The sequence below is a fragment of the Bactrocera oleae genome, chromosome 3, assembly GCF_042242935.1.
Source record: "Bactrocera oleae isolate idBacOlea1 chromosome 3, idBacOlea1, whole genome shotgun sequence".
In the NCBI taxonomy this organism is placed as follows: Eukaryota; Metazoa; Arthropoda; class Insecta; order Diptera; family Tephritidae; genus Bactrocera; species Bactrocera oleae.
This window is the reverse complement of record NC_091537.1, coordinates 43,974,754-43,997,589: the sequence shown is the minus strand read 5'-3', so window position 1 is coordinate 43,997,589 and position 22,836 is coordinate 43,974,754. Positions and strand designations below refer to the sequence as shown.

Sequence of the window (22,836 nt, the reverse complement as noted above, 5' to 3'; positions counted from 1 at the left end):
AGTAAATAACCAAAAAGTAAAATGCTTAATTGATTCAGGTTCTTCCTTATCAGTAATGAATGAAAATATGTTAAAGAAATGTAAAATAATTATTTTAAATAAGCAATCAAGCTTAGGTCGCTTCAAAATGAAACAATTATAACAAAAGAGATTCTAACTAATCGTCCTCAACAATTTAAAAAAGACGCTGCTGGAAACTCTCCAAATTTGAATTAAAATAATTTGACGCAATTTTAGAACAAAACATTTTGAGACCACTTAAGGCAAAACTAAATACGGGAAACAACATTGTAAATATTAACGACATAATTTAAGAATTTATGGGGGCCAGCTCATTTACTGATAAGGACATCCATCAGCTTGAGTGTAATGAGTTGAGCAAAAAAAAGGTTGGTCAATTGTTAAAAAACCTTAAAGACGAGGAGTATAAACTAACATCAAATTTACTAAGAAATTACGAAGATGTTAACCTTATAATAGCGCATTGTGGGTAATACTTAGAAATTGAAAGTAGTAGTCGATTAAAAGAAATTAAATGAAAACACCATCGATGATAATCCCAATTCCGAACATAGAAAATATCTTAGATAAATTAGGAAGATCACAATATTATAACGGGTGATCCAAGTAGATGTACTTTTTTCAATAGCCTTTTGTTAACAAATCACGCGCGAGTCATGTCATGCTGTCATGTTATTTTTGTTCAGAACGTGGAGAGTCGATTCGGCGCCGGTTGCAGCATCTCGGGCTGACGTATGGAACGAGAAAAAACAATGATTTGGTGTGGTTTGTGGGCCGTTAGAATCATCGGTCAACCGTTATCGCGCCATGATAACCGACTATTTGATACCTGAAATTGAAGCTCGTGATCTTGGCAACATTTGGTTTCAACAAGACGGGTCCACTTCCTACACATCGCACCAATCAATGGATTTATTTCGGTGAGCAGATAATTTCACGTTTTGAGCCGGTCGATTGGCCACCAAAATCTTGTGATACCACCGTTAGACTTGTGGGGATATGTCAAGTCTAAAGTCTATGTCTATGCGGACAGTTGCGATCCGATTTATGCCTTGGAGACTGAACGGAAGGACCATCTGATACGTAGCCGCGGCCAACATTTGGAAGAGATATTCCTCGAAAAATAAATGCCAAAGACAAAGTTAATGTGAAAAACCTCAATTATAGTAATTCATTTGGGAAATTAAAGAGACTGCTAACTGAAGCCCCAGTAATAATAAAATATCCAGATTTTAAAAAGAAATTTCATTTGACATCTGATCTTTAGCAGCATAATCATCCAATCTGCTATGCTAGTAGGACCTAATGATCACGAGAGAAATTATTACTTTTGGCCATTGTTTGGGCTCACTATATCTCTATGGCGTACACTTCAATTTGCAAACACAATGCAAAGACGCAAATCCGATATTATGGAGATGAATATTTTGTTTAGGAAAATACGATGTGAACATATGAAGGTACAATACATCCACGGAAAGGCTAATAAAATACCAGATTTCCTTGGTAGAATAAAATGGAATAAATGCTATAAATAGCCAGGAGGAAATAGAAGAGATAATACGGACTCTTTACAAAATGATGTAGACGAGAGAAGTACATATAAATAACATAAAATACATTCGCAAGAAGAAAATTCTAACAATACATTTCCATCTTGAAGCAGTAGTAAATCGTATTAGTAAAAACGCAAATAATTTTGAAACAAATATTAGAAAAATAGTTTGAATAAAATTTGGCAATACAACAATTTACTTAAGTCAAGATGATCTTGAAAAAGATATACCAGATATTCCTCGACGACATGCTAAATCCGAAAGAGTAGGAAAGTAGGAATTTATTTTTTTACAGCCAAAGAAATTATAAATATTGAAGACGAAACTCTCAAACGGATACACAAACATCATAAGAACAAAACAGGACATACGGAAATTATCAGGAGTTTAATTCACGTTCCCAAATTAAAACTAATTATTAATAAGCACATAAATAACTGTGACATATGTATGTAACATAGTTAATTATGGAGAAAACCATGATGTGAATCAAATTCTACATGTAGACTGAATAAATTTGTGTGTAATACTTTCCCACTTTAGCAGCACTCATCACTTTTATAGTTAGTAGTATTTAATTAAAATGCGCTATTTAGCTTAGTATTCGAATTTTATTATTAAATTTTACACAATAAAATTCCTTAAATTCAGGTTTATATATTATCGGATCGCTAAATCGGTCGGCGCGTGCGGAGCAGGTGATGTACACGCGCGGTGTTGTGGTGTGTTGTATTGTCATGGTGCATTCTCATTCGGCACCACGCCCATCCAGACTTGCGGAACAACGCGCCTACGTACTAAACCCTTAACTCCATCATCAGTGCTCGTAAACGGCCCACGGAACTGCCTTTAGGCATTACATCGTGAGGCCAAGCTTAGCCATCCGGCTCGTCAGTCATTCCTTCCAGGCGTCTCTCTCTTCTGCTTTCGCTCCGAGGCCACTCTTTCCTTCTAAGTTCTTGCAGGACTATCGCAGTTCACATCCTCACTCGATCCCACACCAGTTTCGACTTAATCATGTGACGCACAATGTTATCTGGCGTCACTCGGTCCGCTATTAGCTTCTCCACATTTGCTCTCTCATTTCCATACCTCGGGCAGGAGAAGAAAATGTGCAGCGCGTTTTCTCCGCTACTGTCACAGAAGGAACAATTAGTACTGTCATCATGGCCGTATTTGTGGAGGAATTCTCTGAAACAACCGTGCCCCGTCAAAAACTGCGTCAGGTAGAAATCCGTTTCTCCATGCTTCCTTTCTACCCATGCTTGCACGCTTCCAATAAGCCTGTGGGTCCATATTCCCTTCGTTGCTGTGTCCCACCGTTTCTGCCATTCATTGATGCTTTTTTGCCTTTCGTCTTTCCGCTCTGCAACCGTTAGTCGCCTTCCTAAACTTTTGGATCTATCGTAAACTCTTTTTATTTCCATGGTCAATATATCCGGTGGTATAATACCCGCTATAATTCCCGCTGCCTCGTGAGATACTGTGCGGAATGCGCAGATGACTCTAGTGGCACTGAGCCGAATTACGGATTTCGCCTTCTTGACATAGGATTTATTCCGCAGTGCTGGTCCCCATATAGATTGGCTCACCTTGGCCAATAGCTCACGCCTATTCTGACTTGGTCCCCCTATGTTGGCCATTATCCTCGCTGGTGCCGCCGCTACCCGAGCCGCTTTTTCACAGACTTTGTCAATGTGCGTCTTATAATTAAGTCTAGTGTCAATAAGTACCCCTAGGTACTTTAATGACTGCTAGTCGTGATACTATAGCCGTCGATATTAAGGGTGATGCCTTCCAGCTTCATCCTGCTTGTAATCAGTACTGCTTCAGATTTTTGTCCAGCAAGCTGGAGGTTTGTTGCAGCGAGCCAATTTTTGATTTTTGTTGCCGTCTGATTACATAGGTTCTGGATTTGATCCAGTTCCTTTGCTACCACTGTTACCGCAATGTCATCTGCGTATTCTATGATCTGCACTTCCTTCGGTAGTGGCAGGCACAGCACAACGTCGTAGAGTACATTCCCCAACAGTGGGCCAAACACAGAACCCTGTGGTACTCCATACTGGTATACTTTTTCGGTCCGTCATCGGTATCGTACAGCAACTGTCGATCTGACATGTAGCTGGCTACAATTTTCACTAGGTAAGCAGGTGTTGCCTTACGCTCCAGGGCGCTTATTATATGAGGCCAATAAGCCGAGTTAAACGCATTTTGTACATCAAATTTTACCCCTGCGCAGTACTCCTTTGGAACATACATCCATTTATTTCCTTCGATTGTCTTGTTAGCGATATCAGTGACCTTTTTTATTGCGTCGATGGTAGACTTCCGCTTCCGAAATCCGTATTGATTTTCGGAGAGGCCCTGGTACTCTTTTTCTAAGTGCGATTCTAATCATACACAGATAATTCGCTCTAGTATTTTGCCAAGCGTATCCAGCATGCAAAGAGGTCGATAAGAGTTGGGCTCGCCGGTTGTTTTATTAGGCTTCTGTAATAAGACAAGTCGCTGCCTTTTCCAAATTTTCGGGAAAACACCTTTCCTGAAGCATTGTGTAAATAATTCTGTGAATGTTTGGGATGCCGTCCAGGCCTGGCGCTTTAGCATTACCAAATCTCTGTGCCGCTTGAGCCACATCCACATCGTTGACTGTTGTGACATCCATTTCAACATGTCCCTCTGCTTGAGCCTGTAGTTTTTCTTGTGACTGTGATGGGAATAGGATTTCCACGATGATTTGCAATAGCTTGGGGCAGGTCGGTGTTTGCCCTTTGCCGCCTTTGAATTTTGACATTACTATCTTGTAAGCATCGCCCCACGGATTTTCGTCGATTTTTCCACAAAGTTCTTTGAAGCAGCATGCTTTACTATTTTTTATTGCTTTTTTAAGGGAATTGCGCTTCCTTTTGTAGCGTTCGCGTAGTTCCGTATGCTCCGTTGATCCCCGATTCCTTTGGCAGCTCCTCCTCGCTTTATGATATTCACTTCTTAGGGTATTGATTTCATTACTCCACCAGTATACGGGTTTTCTGTATGGTCCGCTCTTCCTTCTGCACATAGAAGCGTAGCATGCTTTGCTAATGTGTCTTACCAGCATCTCCGCCTTTCGATCTGCGTCTTCCGCGCAACTCATGTTGCCGTCTAGCAATAGCTTAAATAGTTCTTCGTCTAAGGTTTCGACCTTCCACCCTTTCGTTTGTACCCGTTTTGGGTGGTTGGGTGCCCGATTTCAAACATAATAGCTTGATGGTCACTGAGAGTGTAGAGGTCACACACCTGCCAGCTTGCTGTCCGCATCAGGGAGCTGCTAACGAAAGTTATATCTATAATGGAGCCACGATCGTTTTCCTCGAAATTGTTTTTGTTTCCGGTATTAAGCAGCACCATGTCTAGCAACGAGAACGCCTTTAGCACCGCATCTCCACGTCTGTTTGTATAGATGCTACCCCACTCCATCGCCCATGCATTGAAATCGCCTGCGACCACGTTCATTGTGGTAGTTAATGCTTCTCTCACCAGTTCATCCAATATTCTTTCAAAATCATTTTGACATACGCTTGGTGGGATAAAGCAACTGTAAAAGTTGATCCCACAGATTTTTGCTCGAGTGTGGAATGATTTCCCTAACAGCGGCTTGTCTTGGAAAGCTTTTCCTCCACATGCCCATAAGGCAGCTTTGTTCGTGCAATCGGAGATCCAGTTCCGTCGCTTATGTTTTGTACTGTTCACTGAGAAAGGCCACATCCACTTTCTGTTCGTATACCGTCTGTTTAAGGAGCTCCTGAGCAGTTTCGCAGTGGTTCAAGCTCAGTTGCATGATTCTCATTATGGGTTGTTAAGTGTTTTTGCCGAGTAGAGTGGTGTGGTTATTGACTGAGGCTTAGCTCATTTAAACATCCTGGGCTCCCTAGGCGAATATTTTGCTTAGTATTGTACATATTTGCAGTAAACGTTCCAGGCATCTCGGTGTACTACTGTTGGAGTAGCAGAGCACGCGGCATGCATGATAATGCAGTAGTGGTATATCCATAGTACGTGTAGGAAGCAATTTTGATTTTTAAATGGTTATTATGTGTTTTGATTTGGAAGTTAGTGAAACAAGCAATGTTGGTTTTCATTTATTCGATTGGTTGTTGTGACGACGTATTATTATATGATATATTTTTGTTTTTTCATTTTATTGGCGGTTATTTACTATTACTTTATTATCGGCTAATAGGATAGTGACTTCTCGCCTGGCTCAGATATGGCCAGAATGGGTGCTCCTTTGAAATCTTTGAAGAGGGATCTTGCGAGAGTAAGTGATTTACGGCTACTTTTTTAAGTGGATTTGCAGCTTTTACAAGTATTTCCCTAAACCATCCAAATGATGAGCGCTCAAATACATGCGATAAGAGCGATCTTTGCCTTTTGTAAGATGAGGCACTGTATCGCATTGGGTGTATGGTAATCCCTAAACTTTATTGTTGAATTGTATTTGAGAATGTGGGTGACTATTCTGAGTGCTCGGGTTAACGGTCAATGCATGTGTGTATCATCCAATACTTAGTATTGTGTCGCGCATGGACGACTGTACGTGCAATTGGATACATGTTTTCTAAGCATAGAGTGTTTTTTCCAATCAGGCTAGAATAATTTCGTAATCGGAGTATCGAGATAATTTATATTTTGCCATGTTGAAATGCGTGTGCACTGTGTATACTTATTTGGCACTACCACATATCTCAATTCGAATTTTTGCGAGGTATGGATTTTATGAGGCGTCGCCGAAGCAATCTGGTTTGCGTTGGTAATTTGGGAATAGTTTGCCCAACATGGTATTTGTAGCAGCGAAATTGGGATCAGTTTTATAAGCGAATATGTTTCGCTTGTTCGTCCCAGTTGGTTCCGTCTAGCCAAAATTTTTTAATCAGCATTTTTATCATTATTGGCGAAAGCTATCCTGCATGGTCGAAGTTTTGCCACAGAGGATAAAATTTGCCTCTGTGTTATTGGGGATAATGCAGATATTGAATCAGTAGGATATTAAAACTAGACAGATTCATTGGATCCTCTGTGTTTTTGTTGTACTGTCTTTTTTAATCTAAGCAAATTGATTTAAAAAAAATTATCTTTTGGAATAGGTATTAATATATTTGGGTGATATGTTTGGATTACATATATTGGTCTTTCGAACATTGGCAGAGGAAACACTTTGTTTTTTGTACCATTATGTGGAGTGTTGGAAAATTGTGTCTTTAGTGGTAGTTTTATGATGTACCGGCCATTATTTGATCGAGTAGTTGTGACTTTGTAGAAGTCTTCACAATACTGATCTTCTGGATTCGTTATGAGGGGGCGTTTTTCTAACTCCCGAAATTTCCTTAATTGTGAATTAAGCGATTCTTTAGAATGTTCGTCAACTTGAGTTGTTGATGTGGAAACTGGTTCTGTAATTAGTTCACTTAGAATCCAACCAAATATAGTGTTTTGGGCTAGAAGGGTCGTTGAAATTTTTTTTTAACACCTTCAAGTATTATTTGCGGTATAAGGTCGCTGCATAATAGAATGTCTATTTGAGCAGGGGTGTTGCAGTTGGGATCTGTTAGCTTCAGGTGTGAAATCTTTTGTCAATGCTTGCTATTTGTATGATAGCTTGGAAGCATGTTTGTTAGTTTCTGCTTTAATTCTCTTATCCGCTTGGGGAGAAATTAGGGTGCTTCTTGGCAATTTTCGGGATTTCGGTTTTTGGGAGTTGTTGTTACCACTAAACCTGTGGTTCTTTTTGTACTTGTAAAAGCGCTTCTTTGGGGTGATGTAGGAAATTTGCTGTAATGAAGCATTAAGTGGTGTCTTTTGTGACAATATAAGCAATTGAATTTGCTTTTGCAATTTTTATACTCTCGCAACCTGTTGCTACAGAGTATAATAGTTTTGTTCACCTAACGGTTGTTTGTATCACCTAAAACTAATCGAGTTAGATATAGGGTTATATATATATAAATGATCAGGATGAAGAGACGAGTTAAAATGCGGGTGACTGTCTGTCCGTCCGTCCGTCTGTCCGTCCGTGCAAGCTGTAACTTGAGTAAAAATTGAGATATCTTTATAAAACTTAGTAGACATATTTCTTGGTAGCGTGAGACAATTGGTATTGCAGATGGGCGTAATCGGACCACTGCCACGCCCACAAAACGCCATTAATCAAAAACAAATAAATTGCCATAACTAAGCTCCGCAATAAGATACAAGACTGTTATTTGGTACACAGGATCACATTAGGGAGGGGCATCTGCAGTTAAAAAATTTTTTTTTAAAAGTGGGCATGGTCTCGCCTCTAATGGGTTTAATGTGCATATCTCCTAAACCGCTAATGCTATAATAACAAAATTCGCTGGTGGCAACACCGCCCACTCCCCATATAACGGTACTGTTAAAAACTACTAAAAGCGCGAAAAATCAAGCACTAAACACGCCAGAGACATTAAATTTTATCTCTGGGATGGTATGAGATGACTTTATGGGAGCCGCGCTCAAAATTAGACAGTGTGCGTGGCACAGCCCACTTTTAGGTGAAAATCCATATCTTGGGATCTGCTTAACCGATTTCAACCAAATTCTTTTCATATTTCTATGTTATAGTATAGCGAAATCGGACTACAACCACGCCTATTTCCCATATAACACCATTTTCAATTCCATCTGATTCTTTCACTTTCCATTATGCATATTAAGCAACAATGATTATATCGGGTTAAAACTTTGCGTGAATAATACGTTTAAAGTATGCCACCTTGTGACCAAAAATTGTCTAAATCGAACCAAAACTGTTCAAGCCCTAAGTACTAAATATGTAGACCCCAGTGCCTATAGTTGACCTTCTACCGAAAATATCAGCCAATCCACAAAGAAATATCAAACGAGTATACCATTTGACTTTGCGAGAGTATAAAATGTTCGGTTACATCCGAACTTAGCCCTTCCTTACTTGTTATATGTATACGCATGTGACAAGCAATTTGTACATAGTCTTTTTGATCTGACAAAATTATTTCGTTCGTTAACTTTTAAGTTTTTAAACTTCTGGCAAGATTGTAATTTATGCCCTCTTGTGCATAGTTCGCATGACGTATGTTTATTTTGTTCGGATGTGAACGATTGCGTTTTGTAAAAGCTTCTGTTTAATTTGTTTTTGCTACTAGCTTGGGGTCTATTGAAGCTTCCTTTCAGGTCGTGTTGAACAATTTTTGTTTTAATTAGTTTTTTACCCTTTCAGCGATTTCGTACTGGGTAGTTAGAAAGTCATTCATTTGTTGCCACGTGGGGCATTTCTTTCGTGATGAGAGCGATTGCTCTTATAAAAGTAACGATTTTTCTGGTAATGCGGCAGTGCATATGTTTACCAGTATAGGGTCCCAGCTGTCTGTGGGAATATTTTGTGTCGATAAAACCGACAAACAGTTTGATGCAGTGGATTGTAGTCTTATAAATTCTTCACTGGTTTCTTTTTGAATTTTAGACAAGTTTATTTGTGTCGTTACTTGTTTATCGACCAATATTCTTTCATTTTCATATCTTGCTTTTAGAGCTTCCCAAGCCAAATTGAAAATGTCGTCATTTAGTGCGAACTGTTTAACTATTGCGCCTGCCTGACCTTTAGTTTTGTAACGGAGGTGATACAATTTTTGCGCTTTTGATAATTTTGGATGGTTGATGTATACGGCAGTGAACATGTCCCGGAAGGCCGGCAATCTCCAGAACCTCCATAAAATATTTCTGTGTCACATGCGGGCACCTCGAGATGGATGCCTGAACTTGCCTCTTGACTTTGAATTTGTGGCAGCTCTACTCTTGGATGTGGAGTAGGTGCAATAGCTTTTATTAGCTTTAACTGATCGGAGATCATAGCTTTTGTGGCTTCGTACTAGTCTAAGCAGTTTTTATAGTTTGTGAAAGCCGAAGTTTTAAAATTTTGTGGTAGATCTGATGACTCAGTTTCTATTATGGCGTCATGAGCCGCTTGGAGACGAGTCCAAAAATTTTTAAGATTTTGCTTTTTTATTTCTAATAGCCACTCTCGGAAATGAATTTGGCAACCTGTTTTGATCGTGTACCTGCAGGTGTAGTTTGATTTGTGTCGTCATTAGCCATTTAGTTATGTTATCTATTACTTTATGTGTCAAAGTTAATTAAAATATTCTCAGTGTAAACTGATTTAAACGCAGAAATAAATGATAATTAATACTGAATACTCGTTTACGTATGTAAGAGTTTTTTCGGATTAGATAAATATTTACTTGCGAAATTAATTTTTTAATTTGTATTTTATTTTAAATATTTACTTGTGAGTGTAATTTTAATTTTCGTAGTTTAATTATTAAGAATCGCATTTTAAATTTAAAAATACTTTTTATGTCCTTATGTTGATGTATTTAGGTACACCCTAATACACGGGCTTGTATGTATATATTTATGTGCTCGTGAAATTGAGAGCTCGTTGAAGAGATCAATACACGGATTATTTGCGCGTATGTATGTATATTTTCTAATGCAATAGCGGCCTTTACACGGTCATTTTTGTATGCAAACATGGTATGATGCAAAAAAAACTGGTTTTCGTTTAAACGGCCGAACATGCAATCATACTTTATTTCTCTGTTATTTGTGAACGAAGCAACATCAAGGATGAAATAACAAGGATGACATGAAGCGAGACTCTCTCATTTTCGCTGATTTTTCTGTTATTCTCTTTCCCTGATTATTAAAATAAGGGAAATTCGAACAGCTGATGTCAAAAAAGGCGGGATGCCAGAAATAAACCCGCTAAAAATAGCTAACAAAAGTAGTCCGAAACGAAATTTCAGAGGCCGACACAAATACTTTTGAATAACGTGCAACTACATTTTATTTGCTAATTTAATTTAAACGTTCATCATAAAACCATGATATTTTAAAGGTTGTCAAATATCTCCCTTCCGCTTTTTTTGCTCTTCAATGCTTTATAAAAAGTGTTACAGTGATCGGATTTAGTTTAAATATGCGCCGTTTTGTTCGATGATCTGTTTCCATCTAGACGGCAACTTCTTAATACCTTCCTCGTAGAAGCGCGCCTCCTTATTTGCCAAGAATTCGGACAGCCACTTTTCACAAGCCTCTTTTGAGTTCAACTTCACACCACCAAGGGCATTCGCCATGGACAGGAACAGGTGGTAATCACTTGGCGCTACGTCCGGGCTATATGGTGGATGCGATAAAACCTCCCATCCGAGCTCCCGTAGCTTCTGACGAGTCATCAACGAAGTTTGTGGTCTGGCGTTGTCCTGGTGGAACACTACACCCTTCCTGTTGGCCAATTCTGGACGCTTCTGGTCGATCGCCTGCTTCAAGCGGTCCAGTTGTTCGCAGTAGATAGTAGAATTAAGCGTCTGGCCATATGGGAGCAGCTCATAATGGATGATTCCCTTCCAATCCCACCAAACACACAGCAAAACCTTCCTGGCCGTCAATCCCGGCTTGGCCACTGTTTGGGACGATTCACCGGCCTTCGACCACGACCGTTTTCGCTTGATATTGTCGTATGTGATCCATTTTTCGTCGCCAGTCACCATCCGCTTCAAGAATGGGACGAGTTCGTTCCGTTTCAGCAGCATATCGCAGGCGTTGATTCGGTCTAGAAGGTTTTTTTGCGTCAAATTATGCGGCACCCAAACATCAAACTTTTTTTTGTATCCAGCCTTATGCAGATGGTTCAAAATGGTTTGGTGACTAACTCCCATCTCCTGGGCGATGTCACGAGATGCCATATGCCGGTCTAACTCGATGTATTCCATGATTTGATCGGTATTTGTCGTCACAGGTCTTCTTAATTGTGAATTAAGCGATTCTTTAGAATGTTCGTCAACTTGAGTTGTTGATGTGGAAACTGGTTCTGTAATTAGTCCACTTAGAATCCAACCAAATATAGTGTTTTAGGCTAGAAGGGTCGTTGAAATTTTTTTTTAACACCTTCAAGTATTATTTGCGGTATAAGGTCGCTGCATAATAGAATGTCTATTTGAGCAGGGGTGTTGCAGTTGGGATCTGCTAGCTTCAGGTGTGAAATCTTTTGCCAATGCTTGCTATTTGTATGATAGCTTGGAAGCATGTTTGTTAGTTTCTGCTTTAATTCTCTTATCCGCTTGGGGAGAAATTAGGGTGCTTCTTGGCAATTTTCGGGATTTCGGTTTTTGGGAGTTGTTGTTACCACTAAACCTGTGGTTCTTTTTGTACTTGTAAAAGCGCTTCTTTAGGGTGATGTGGGAAATTTGCTGTAATGAAGCATTAAGTGGTGTCTTTTGTGACAATATAAGCAATTGAATTTGCTTTTGCAATTTTTATACTCTCGCAACCTGTTGCTACAGAGTATAATAGTTTTGTTCACCTAACGGTTGTTTGTATCACCTAAAACTAATCGAGTTAGATATAGGGTTATATATATATAAATGATCAGGATGAAGAGACGAGTTAAAATGCGGGTGACTGTCTGTCCGTCCGTCCGTCTGTCCGTCCGTGCAAGCGAGACGTAAAAATTGAGATATCTTTATAAAACTTGGTAGACATATTTCTTGGTAGCGTGAGACAATTAGTATTGCAGATGGGCGTAATCGGACCACTGCCACGCCCACAAAACGCCATTAATCAAAAACAAATAAATTGCCATAACTAAGCTCCGCAATAAGATACAAGACTGTTATTTGGTACACAGGATCACATTAGGGAGGGGCATCTGCAGTTAAAAATTTTTTTTTTTTAAAGTGGGCATGGTCTCGCCTCTAATGGGTTTAATGTGCATATCTCCTAAACCGCTAATGCTATAATAACAAAATTCACTGGTGGCAACACCGCCCACTCCCCATATAACGGTACTGTTAAAAACTACTAAAAGCGCGAAAAATCAAGCACTAAACACGCCAGAGACATTAAATTTTATCTCTGGGATGGTATGAGATGACTTTATGGGAGCCGCGCTCAAAATTAGACAGTGTGCGTGGCACAGCCCACTTTTAGGTGAAAATCCATATCTTGAGATCTGCTTAACCGATTTCAACCAAATTCTTTTCATATTTCTATGTTATAGTATAGCGAAATCGGACTACAACCACGCCTATTTCCCATATAACACCATTTTCAATTCCATCTGATTCTTTCACTTTCCATTATGCATATTAAGCAACAATGATTATATCGGGTTAAAACTTTGCGTGAATAATACGTTTAAAGTATGCCACCTTGTGACCAAAAATTGTCTAAATCGAACCAAAACTGTTCAAGCCCCTAAGTACTAAATATGTAGACCCCAGTGCCTATAGTTGACCTTCTACCGAAAATATCAGCCAATCCACAAAGAAATATCAAACGAGTATACCATTTGACTTTGCGAGAGTATAAAATGTTCGGTTACATCCGAACTTAGCCCTTCCTTACTTGTTATATGTATACGCATGTGACAAGCAATTTGTACATAGTCTTTTTGATCTGACAAAATTATTTCGTTCGTTAACTTTTAAGTTTTTAAACTTCTGGCAAGATTGTAATTTATGCCCTCTTGTGCATAGTTCGCATGACGTATGTTTATTTTGTTCGGATGTGAACGATTGCGTTTTGTAAAAGCTTCTGTTTAATTTGTTTTTGCTACTAGCTTGGGGTCTATTGAAGCTTCCTTTCAGGTCGTGTTGAACAATTTTTGTTTTAATTAGTTTTTTACCCTTTCAGCGATTTCGTACTGGGTAGTTAGAAAGTCATTCATTTGTTGCCACGTGGGGCATTTCTTTCGTGATGAGAGCGATTGCTCTTATAAAAGTAACGATTTTTCTGGTAATGCGGCAGTGCATATGTTTACCAGTATAGGGTCCCAGCTGTCTGTGGGAATATTTTGTGTCGATAAAACCGACAAACAGTTTGATGCAGTGGATTGTAGTCTTATAAATTCTTCACTGGTTTCTTTTTGAATTTTAGACAAGTTTATTTGTGTCGTTACTTGTTTATCGACCAATATTCTTTCATTTTCATATCTTGCTTTTAGAGCTTCCCAAGCCAAATTGAAAATGTCGTCATTTAGTGCGAACTGTTTAACTATTGCGCCTGCCTGACCTTTAGTTTTGTAACGGAGGTGATACAATTTTTGCGCTTTTGATAATTTTGGATGGTTGATGATTACGGCAGTGAACATGTCCCGGAAGGCCGGCAATCTCCAGAACCTCCATAAAATATTTCTGTATCACATGCGGGCACCTCGAGATGGATGCCTGAACTTGCCTCTTGACTTTGAATTTGTGGCAGCTCTACTCTTGGATGTGGAGTAGGTGCAATAGCTTTTATTAGCTTTAACTGATCGGAGATCATAGCTTTTGTGGCTTCGTACTAGTCTAAGCAGTTTTTATAGTTTGTGAAAGCCGAAGTTTTAAAATTTTGTGGTAGATCTGATGACTCAGTTTCTATTATGGCGTCATGAGCCGCTTGGAGACGAGTCCAAAAATTTTTAAGATTTTGCTTTTTTATTTCTAATAGCCACTCTCGGAAATGAATTTGGCAACCTGTTTTGATCGTGTACCTGCAGGTGTAGTTTGATTTGTGTCGTCATTAGCCATTTAGTTATGTTATCTATTACTTTATGTGTCAATTTTAATTAAAATATTCTCAGTGTAAACTGATTTAAACGCAGAAATAAATGATAATTAATACTGAATACTCGTTTACGTATGTAAGAGTTTTTTCGGACTAGATAAATATTTACTTGCGAAATTAATTTTTTAATTTGTATTTTATTTTAAATATTTACTTGTGAGTGTAATTTTAATTTTCGTAGTTTAATTATTAAGAATCGCATTTTAGAGCATGAGAGCTCGTTGAAGAGATCAATACACGGATTATTTGCGCGTATGTATGTATATTTTCTAATGCAATAGCGGCCTTTACACGGTCATTTTTGTATGCAAACATGGTATGATGCAAAAAAAACTGGTTTTCGTTTAAACGGCCGAACATGCAATCATACTTTATTTCTCTGTTATTTGTGAACGAAGCAACATCAAGGATGAAATAACAAGGATGACATGAAGCGAGACTCTCTCATTTTCGCTGATTTTTCTGTTATTCTCTTTCCCTGATTATTAAAATAAGGGAAATTCGAACAGCTGATGTCAAAAAAGGCGGGATGCCAGAAATAAACCCGCTAAAAATAGCTAACAAAAGTAGTCCGAAACGAAATTTCAGAGGCCGACACAAATACTTTTGAATAACGTGCAACTACATTTTATTTGCTAATTTAATTTAAACGTTCATCATAAAACCATGATATTTTAAAGGTTGTCAAATATCTCCCTTCCGCTTTTTTTGCTCTTCAATGCTTTATAAAAAGTGTTACAGTGATCGGATTTAGTTTAAATATGCGCCGTTTTGTTCGATGATCTGTTTCCATCTAGACGGCAACTTCTTAATACCTTCCTCGTAGAAGCCCGCCTCCTTATTTGCGAAGAATTCGGACAGCCACTTTTCACAAGCCTCTTTTGAGTTCAACTTCACACCACCAAGGGCATTCGCCATGGACAGGAACAGGTGGTAATCACTTGGCGCTACGTCCGGGCTATATGGTGGATGCGATAAAACCTCCCATCCGAGCTCCCGTAGCTTCTGACGAGTCATCAACGAAGTTTGTGGTCTGGCGTTGTCCTGGTGGAACACTACACCCTTCCTGTTGGCCAATTCTGGACGCTTCTGGTCGATCGCCTGCTTCAAGCGGTCCAGTTGTTCGCAGTAGATAGTAGAATTAAGCGTCTGGCCATATGGGAGCCGCTCATAATGGATGATTCCCTTCCAATCCCACCAAACACACAGCAAAACCTTCCTGGCCGTCAATCCCGGCTTGGCCACTGTTTGGGACGATTCACCGGCCTTCGACCACGACCGTTTTCGCTTGATATTGTCGTATGTGATCCATTTTTCGTCGCCAGTCACCATCCGCTTCAAGAATGGGACGAGTTCGTTCCGTTTCAGCAGCATATCGCAGGCGTTGATTCGGTCTAGAAGGTTTTTTTGCGTCAAATTATGCGGCACCCAAACATCAAACTTTTTTTTGTATCCAGCCTTATGCAGATGGTTCAAAATGGTTTGGTGACTAACTCCCATCTCCTGGGCGATGTCACGAGATGCCATATGCCGGTCTAACTCGATGTATTCCATGATTTGATCGGTATTTGTCGTCACAGGTCTTCCGCCGGCTGGCTTATCCATGGTGTCGTTTTCACCGGCTCTGAATCGTCGAAACCATTCCTCCGTGGTTCGAAGTGATAGAGTACCATCCCCCAAAACACCATTAATCTCACGGAACGTTTCTCTAGCGGATTTGCCTTTAACGAAGGAAAACTTTAAAATAGCGCGAATTTCGGCGTTAGTGAACTCCATGTTTACACGTCTATAACTGTTGAACGCAATATCCAAACTAATCATGCATAGCGTTGTTTTGTAGGTTTATCAAGACCTTTCAAATTATGTAACGTCGCACATGCTTGCAAACATGAATGACCGTGTAAAGGCCGCTAATTGAGAGCTCGTTGAAGAGATCAATGTGCTGTTAGTTTTTTTTTTGTACGCAGTCCTGCTTGTTTGTTACAAGGGGTATTGCGGGATATATGCCAATGTGGACTTTGAAAAGATGTACATATGCGTATGTACTTATGTTATTGTAGTTTTTTTCGTTTTGATTTTTTTTGTTTGCGTTTTAATAAAAAATAAAATTAAGGAAATTTTATTTCAATTTACCATAATGGATAATTATTTTATTTTTTTTTTGAATATTACAAATTTTTTTATAATTTTGTAAAATTTAATTGTGTAATTGACCCCATGTTTGTGGGATATATAAGCATAGGCATAGATTCTATGCAGTATGTATAAATATGTATGTTCGCGATGCGAAAGTAAAGTGAATAATGTACAGGTATTTTACCGTAGGCACTTCGTAAATATATTTTTGTATGTATATATGTTTATTAAAAATATATATTTAACGATATATTGAGATGTAATATATCAGCGTTATTTCGATATGCATATATAATATGCTTGTTTGTTTGTTGTGTTTTTATTTGTTTCTCTGTCTTGTTTTGGGTTTGCTATTTTGCCTTTGCTTACTTATTATATGCAATCCTGCTTATTGTTTTATTAAATACAAGGGGTATTGCTGCAGAAATTTGCAAGTTATACTTGAATTTGCTTTTTGTTTCTTGATGGTGTATTTGAATACACGAAGCTAAGCATAAATAGGCATTGAGTTATAAGGTTGTTAATAATACATCTATATGTTGGCATATATATATATATTTTACAGAACTGTTGTAGTTTGGTGAACGTATTTGTTATTACAGGTTCTATATATATAAAACTGTAATTTTTACATACATATATGCATGATAAAATAAAAGAATAGGAAACGATACGACTCACTTTATTCTCCCTCAAGGGTTTTTTTGAGGGGATAATATATATTATATGTAAGTGTGTGTATTCCTTTGTTGTCAATTTCTTTTCCTCCGCTTTCAGTTGTTCCTGGTTTTAGTGAGTGTTGTTTTTGTTTATTATTGTTTGTTTTAAATTCGCGCACGTTTAAGTTGTTGGTATTTATGTATGTTTTGTTGTTTTGGTATTTCGCGCCCGATTTGTGTATCTAGCTTTTTGTTTGAAGTTTGTATTTAGGTTTCGCGCCCCATTTATGAGTTAGTTTGTCAAAACCTTTTGTATTTTATGTTTTGGTTGACACGCACCTTTTATTTACATATATCTACATGTTATAAGTTTTTGTGTCACTGCACTCTTGTTAAGTAGTTTTGTATACGTTTATATATATTATTTTGTTTTCCACTGCACTTCACTTCACTGTACCTTTGGTAGGTTTGTGTTTAAACTTTTGTGGTTTATCTCGTCTTTTTAATTTTTTATTTTTTTTATACTCTCGCAACCTGTTGCTACAGGGTAATAGTTTTGTTCGTCCGTGCAAGCTGTAACTTGAGTAAAAATTGAGATATCTTTATGAAACTTAGTAGACTTGTTTCTTGGTACCGGGAGACGGTTGGTATTTCAGATGGGCGTAATCGGACCACTGCCACGCCCACAAAACGCCATTAATCAAAAACAAATAAATTGCCATAACTAAGCTCCGCAATAAGATATAAGACTGTTATTTGGTACACAGGATCACATTAGGGAGGAGCATCTGCAGTTAAATTTTTTTTAAGGGGGCGTGGTCCCGCCTCTAATAGGTTTAATGTGCATATCTCCTAAACCGCTAAAGCTATAATAACAAAATTCACTGGAAGCAAATGTTTTTAGAACCTCTACCTACAGTGTGAAAATAGTTGAAATTGGGTGGCAACTCCGTCCACTCCCCATATAACGGTACTGTTAAAAACTACTAAAAGCGCATTAAATCAAGCACGAAACACGCCAGAGACATTAAATTTCATCTGGGATGGTATGAGATGACTTTATAGGAACCGAGTTCAAAATTAGTCAGTGGGCGTGGCACCGCCTACTTTTAGGTGAAAACCCATATCTTGGGATCTCCTTAACCGTTTTCAACGAAATTCGGTGCATAACGTTCTTTTCATATTTCTATGTTATAGTGCGAAAATGGGCGAAAATCGGACTACAACCACGCCTTTTTCCTATATAACACCATTTTCAATTCCATCTGATTCTTTCAATTTCCACTATGCATATCAAGCTACAATGATTATATCAGGGTAAAACTTTGCGTGAATAATACGTTTAAAGTATGCCACCTTGTGATCAAAAATTGTCTAAATCGAACCAAAACTGTTCAAGCCCCTAAGTACTAAAGATGTGGACCCCAGTGCCTAAAGTTGACCTTCTTCCGAAAATATCAGTCAATCCACAAAGTAATCTCAAACGAGTGTACCATTTGACTTTGCGAGAGTATAAAATGTTCCGTTACATCCGAACTTAGCCCTTCCTTACTTGTTATGTTTGGACGTATATTATAGTGCCTTTCGTATGGGTTTTCAAAACATTGCAAGAGCTTTAATTCTTAAAGACAGGAATAGTATAACTATTGTGTCCGTTCACAACTAACAATTAGAATGGTATAATAATTCTATTCACTCGACAACAGGAGCAAGACCAATAGGATAGAGGATAAAAATATGATACAAGAAAAAAATTAGAAATAAGAAAATTAGTATAATTCAGAAATAAAACGAAAAGGGGGAAAACTTTAGAAATACTAAACAAGATGGATACTTTAGAAAAAAAATTTATGGAATTAAGATTAGTTTTATAATCGAGATATCCTATATTAGGTCCTAATAGGAGTATTTAATCCCAAATTTATATTTAATCCAACGTTGAAACCCCAATATAACAAAATATTTTAAAATTTCAAAAATATTACATCTTTTAAATACCTAAACAGGAACCTTACTTATTATTTTATGCTAATTATATATTTGATAATTGAATATTTTTTGATAATGTATTCGGAATTCAGAATTTAAATAACATTTGCGGGTAATTTTAACCCACATATGTACTATATACACAGATTGACTTTTGATACTTCTAAAAGTGGCCATACACAACATACTTGTACGTTCGACCGGTATGTTAGGTAAGGTTAGGTTATAGGGTCGATCCTAAGAAAGATCACATTTGGACAGCTTAAACGCCGGTCTGTTGTGGTACAAAACTCCTATGAGCTGGAACAATAGACCCGTTTCCACGACAGTCGGGTCTACGTAACCGGAACGGACCCGGATTTATTCCGGCCAAGGACTGTCAACTCGGCAGAATTTTGCCGCTAAAACCACCACCACCCTTACATGTCGGCAAAGCACTTTGTGCTTATGACAAACTTTTGAGACGGCCAATATCTATTTCGGCCAAATCTTCTGGCCTGCTGAAAGTGTGATTGCCGAGATATTTCAGTCTCAGCCTAGCAAACCCGGACAGTGGAGGAGAAAGGTGCCGGGATGTTTCCACCTTACCCTCCTCCATACAGCTTTGACAACTAGCATCGGGTAGTATTCTAAGCCGCACGGCATGAGTTCCCATTGGACAGTGCCCAGTGAGAACTCCTACCATAAGCGGCGAGAAGATCCCCCGATCCACCCTCGTCTAGAAGAATCTCGCAGTCGCGCAGGAGTTGGTCCTCGATCAGCGTCTGCTGAGTGCATGCGAGGTCCATTGGTCCAGAGCCAAAACGCAAGATGTTAGTGGAGATCCAACTCGATCCCATTCCGATGTGAGCGGGGCAAGGGTGCCACACCTGGCTAGATCATCGGCTTTACGGTTGCCAGCGATTCCGCTGTGACCGTGCACACAAACGAACCTGATCTTGAAGTAGCCTGATGCTAATTCGAGTGAGGACAGACACTCCTCGACTAGCTTTGATTGCACGGTTCGCGCACTCAGCCATTGCCGATCTGCTGTCGGAGTGAATGCTTACCTCTCTAAACGAAGCTGCACTTCGTAGCAGTACTTCTACCGCCACCTTGATCGCAGCCGCTTCCGCCTGAAAAACGCTACAGTGGTCCGCTAGCCTGAAGCTAAGATTGACCGAGAGCTCTTTACAGAAAACCTCCCCTACAACATTCCCTCCTAACTGCGACCCATCCGTGAAAAAGATCACCGCGCCTCTTCCCCAGCGGCTTCTTCCCACCCACATCTCTCTCGTCAGGATATGAGCAGAGAAAAAGCCGCCTCGAGCGCCCACAGTGGCGCAGTGATCCAAATTTTCAGGAATGTAGCTGAAGGAGTAGAGAATTGCGGCGTGTCCTTGTTCGGTCCTCTTCATAAGCCCAGCTTCTTTGAGCCTTATAGCACACTTCGCAGAAATACACCTGCCGGTAATGTCCACAGGTGCTATGTTTAAAATAGTATTAAGAGCTATCGTTGATGTGGTGCGGAGTGCACCAGACATTCCGATAAGAGCCGCTCTTTGGAGCCGCTCAAGCTTTTTAGCCGGAGTAGTATTTTTGAGCCCCCTCCGCCATACGAACACACCATAGAACAATATTGGTTTGACTACGGTTTCGTAGAGCCAGAACACTACTCTTGGTGAGAGGCCCCACCTTTTCCTTATAGCTCCTCTGCAGCAATATAAGGCCACCGATGTCTTCCCAACTTTCTCTTCTTTTCAACAGGTTAAGAACGTGAACACCCGGAAGAGGGGAGAGGCACTTTTAAGATCTTATACCTTGTAACGAAGCTTTTTTTTGCTGCTCCTGCTTCTTGTGATTTGCTGAAGTATACTCGCCGTGCCCAGGGTTTGTTACAATAAATTTGGAAACTATGGGGCCTTTTACAAATCGTATTTTATTAAATTTCCATACATCTGCAATTTCTCCTGCGCTTACTTTACTGTACAAAATGGTGTCTTCCGCGTTGTGGTGGCGTCACCCAAGGGTAGCGCTATGGCAGAGTAGCGGTTTGCATGGCCCTTTAGCGCGTCACTATCACGCAGAATTACGGAGGGCAGTGGCAGCGGCCGTGATGCCAAGCGTAAAGCAGGTCAGAGGATCGACTCACTACCCACTTCACGAGTGACTTGCAGCCTTCGTACGGTAAAGAGTAAAATGCCTGCAAGAGGATTGACGCACTGCGAGACATTCACTCCTTACCGCAGTAGCGTCATCCGCCTCTCCACGCTCCAGTTGAATAGCTATTATACGATAGCGCATTCTACTCTGTAGCGCTCTGGGGGTGCTAAGCGACTTAGGATGACTTACGGTTGCATTCTGTGGTGATGATGTCCGACTGATACGTGCTACAACGACGATTCTGCTGCTGCTCGTGTAGGCCCCGACGGCGATTCTACGGCTCCGTGCTTTGCCGCTCGCGTGTGCTACGACGACGACGCTCGTCTTTCGGTTTTACTTGGGGTGACGGCGAGGCCGCTTCTATTCGCCCAGGTATTTAGACGGTATTTAGGAGTTTTTCTTTAACCATCAGGGATTTGAAGGGTTTGAATGATTTTAGCGAGGGACCCAAGTAAGGTGACGTTCATCCAAAAGGTCGAAGAAGGCTGTACAGCCCTCCTGACGATCCCCCAAAGGCATTTCTTTAGCAGAGCGATTCAACGGAAAATGAGCATCCAGGATTAACTTCAACGATTCCTCGCTGCCTGTTTTTCAACCACTATGTGCATTTCTCAGATATCCCATTAAAGTAGGATTTTGAGCGAACATGCTCCTTAACCGTGAGGACTCATGACAACCCTCTACACTGCCGCAGAAGACTCCACGAGGCTCTTTTGGATTTCTTCAACTCGTACTTGTAAACAGCGAGTTCGGTCTTATACAGCGCCCACTCGTCACTCGAGCCACTTTTACGGACTGTGGTAAAGAGTCTTCTGCTCAAAGATCAAATCTCCGTTAGCTCCGAACTCCACCAAAGGAATTTCCCTTTATATTTCTGAGTTTTCTGAGGACAGGAGCTTTCAAGAGTTGTTCTACTAATAGAGCTGAAGTCTTCGACGAGCTCATCAATCGCGCCCGCATATAGGATCGAATCCCTATCGGGCGCGGTTTGAACAGCTGACCGAAGCTTCTTGCAATAAAGGACCCAATTGGTATTTCAAACACCCTCTGTTTTTAATTGTGTTGCTTGCCGCCTGGAGCTTGTAGCCTTTTGCCCCTACTCCAGAGATTCCATTGCTACTCAGCCAAGGTTCTTGGATAAGGACAACGTCGGCTTCATCCCTTCCTAGACGAAGCAATACATCGGCGGAGGCCGTCTTTGCGTGCTGGAGGTTAATTTGAAGGATCTCTATCCTCCAAACTCCTCCAGCAGTGCAAATTCCGCACCACCATCGTAACCGACCCCAGCCTCCTGGAACAGGCGCTCGCGACTGAAGACGGATCCATCATCAACTGACGATCCGCACCCCGTGCTTACTGCGTCTGAGAGGATTGGATCGAAATCCATTTTAGAGTGAATCTCTGTTCCCTTCTTTTCCGCCGTTGCTGGAGGCTGCGGGTCATCCACCCTGGCTTCTGTTGGGAGTATTCTGAGAACCACCCTCTCGAAGCCATAGCTTATGGTCCACTTTGTGATACTGAGGCTCCTCTCAGGGGGCTCCTTGCTAAGGAGTATCAGCGCTTGCCGATATGGCTACTCGGTGCTCTCCGGTCTAATCACCTTCCACTATTGGGTGGGAAGAGATGGATTGCAGTAACGCAACATCTCTTCAATATCGGCCGGGGTATAGGGTTCGGCCAAAAGCTGG

General features: G+C 40.1%; 1 protein-coding gene across 4 annotated transcripts in view; it reads left to right on the top strand.

The window, feature by feature from the left end:
• The window catches only part of dia (diaphanous related formin 1), an 81,179-nt gene that overhangs the window by 6,033 nt on the left and 52,310 nt on the right, over positions 1-22,836 (top strand). The gene's annotated exons all lie outside the window — the stretch shown is intronic.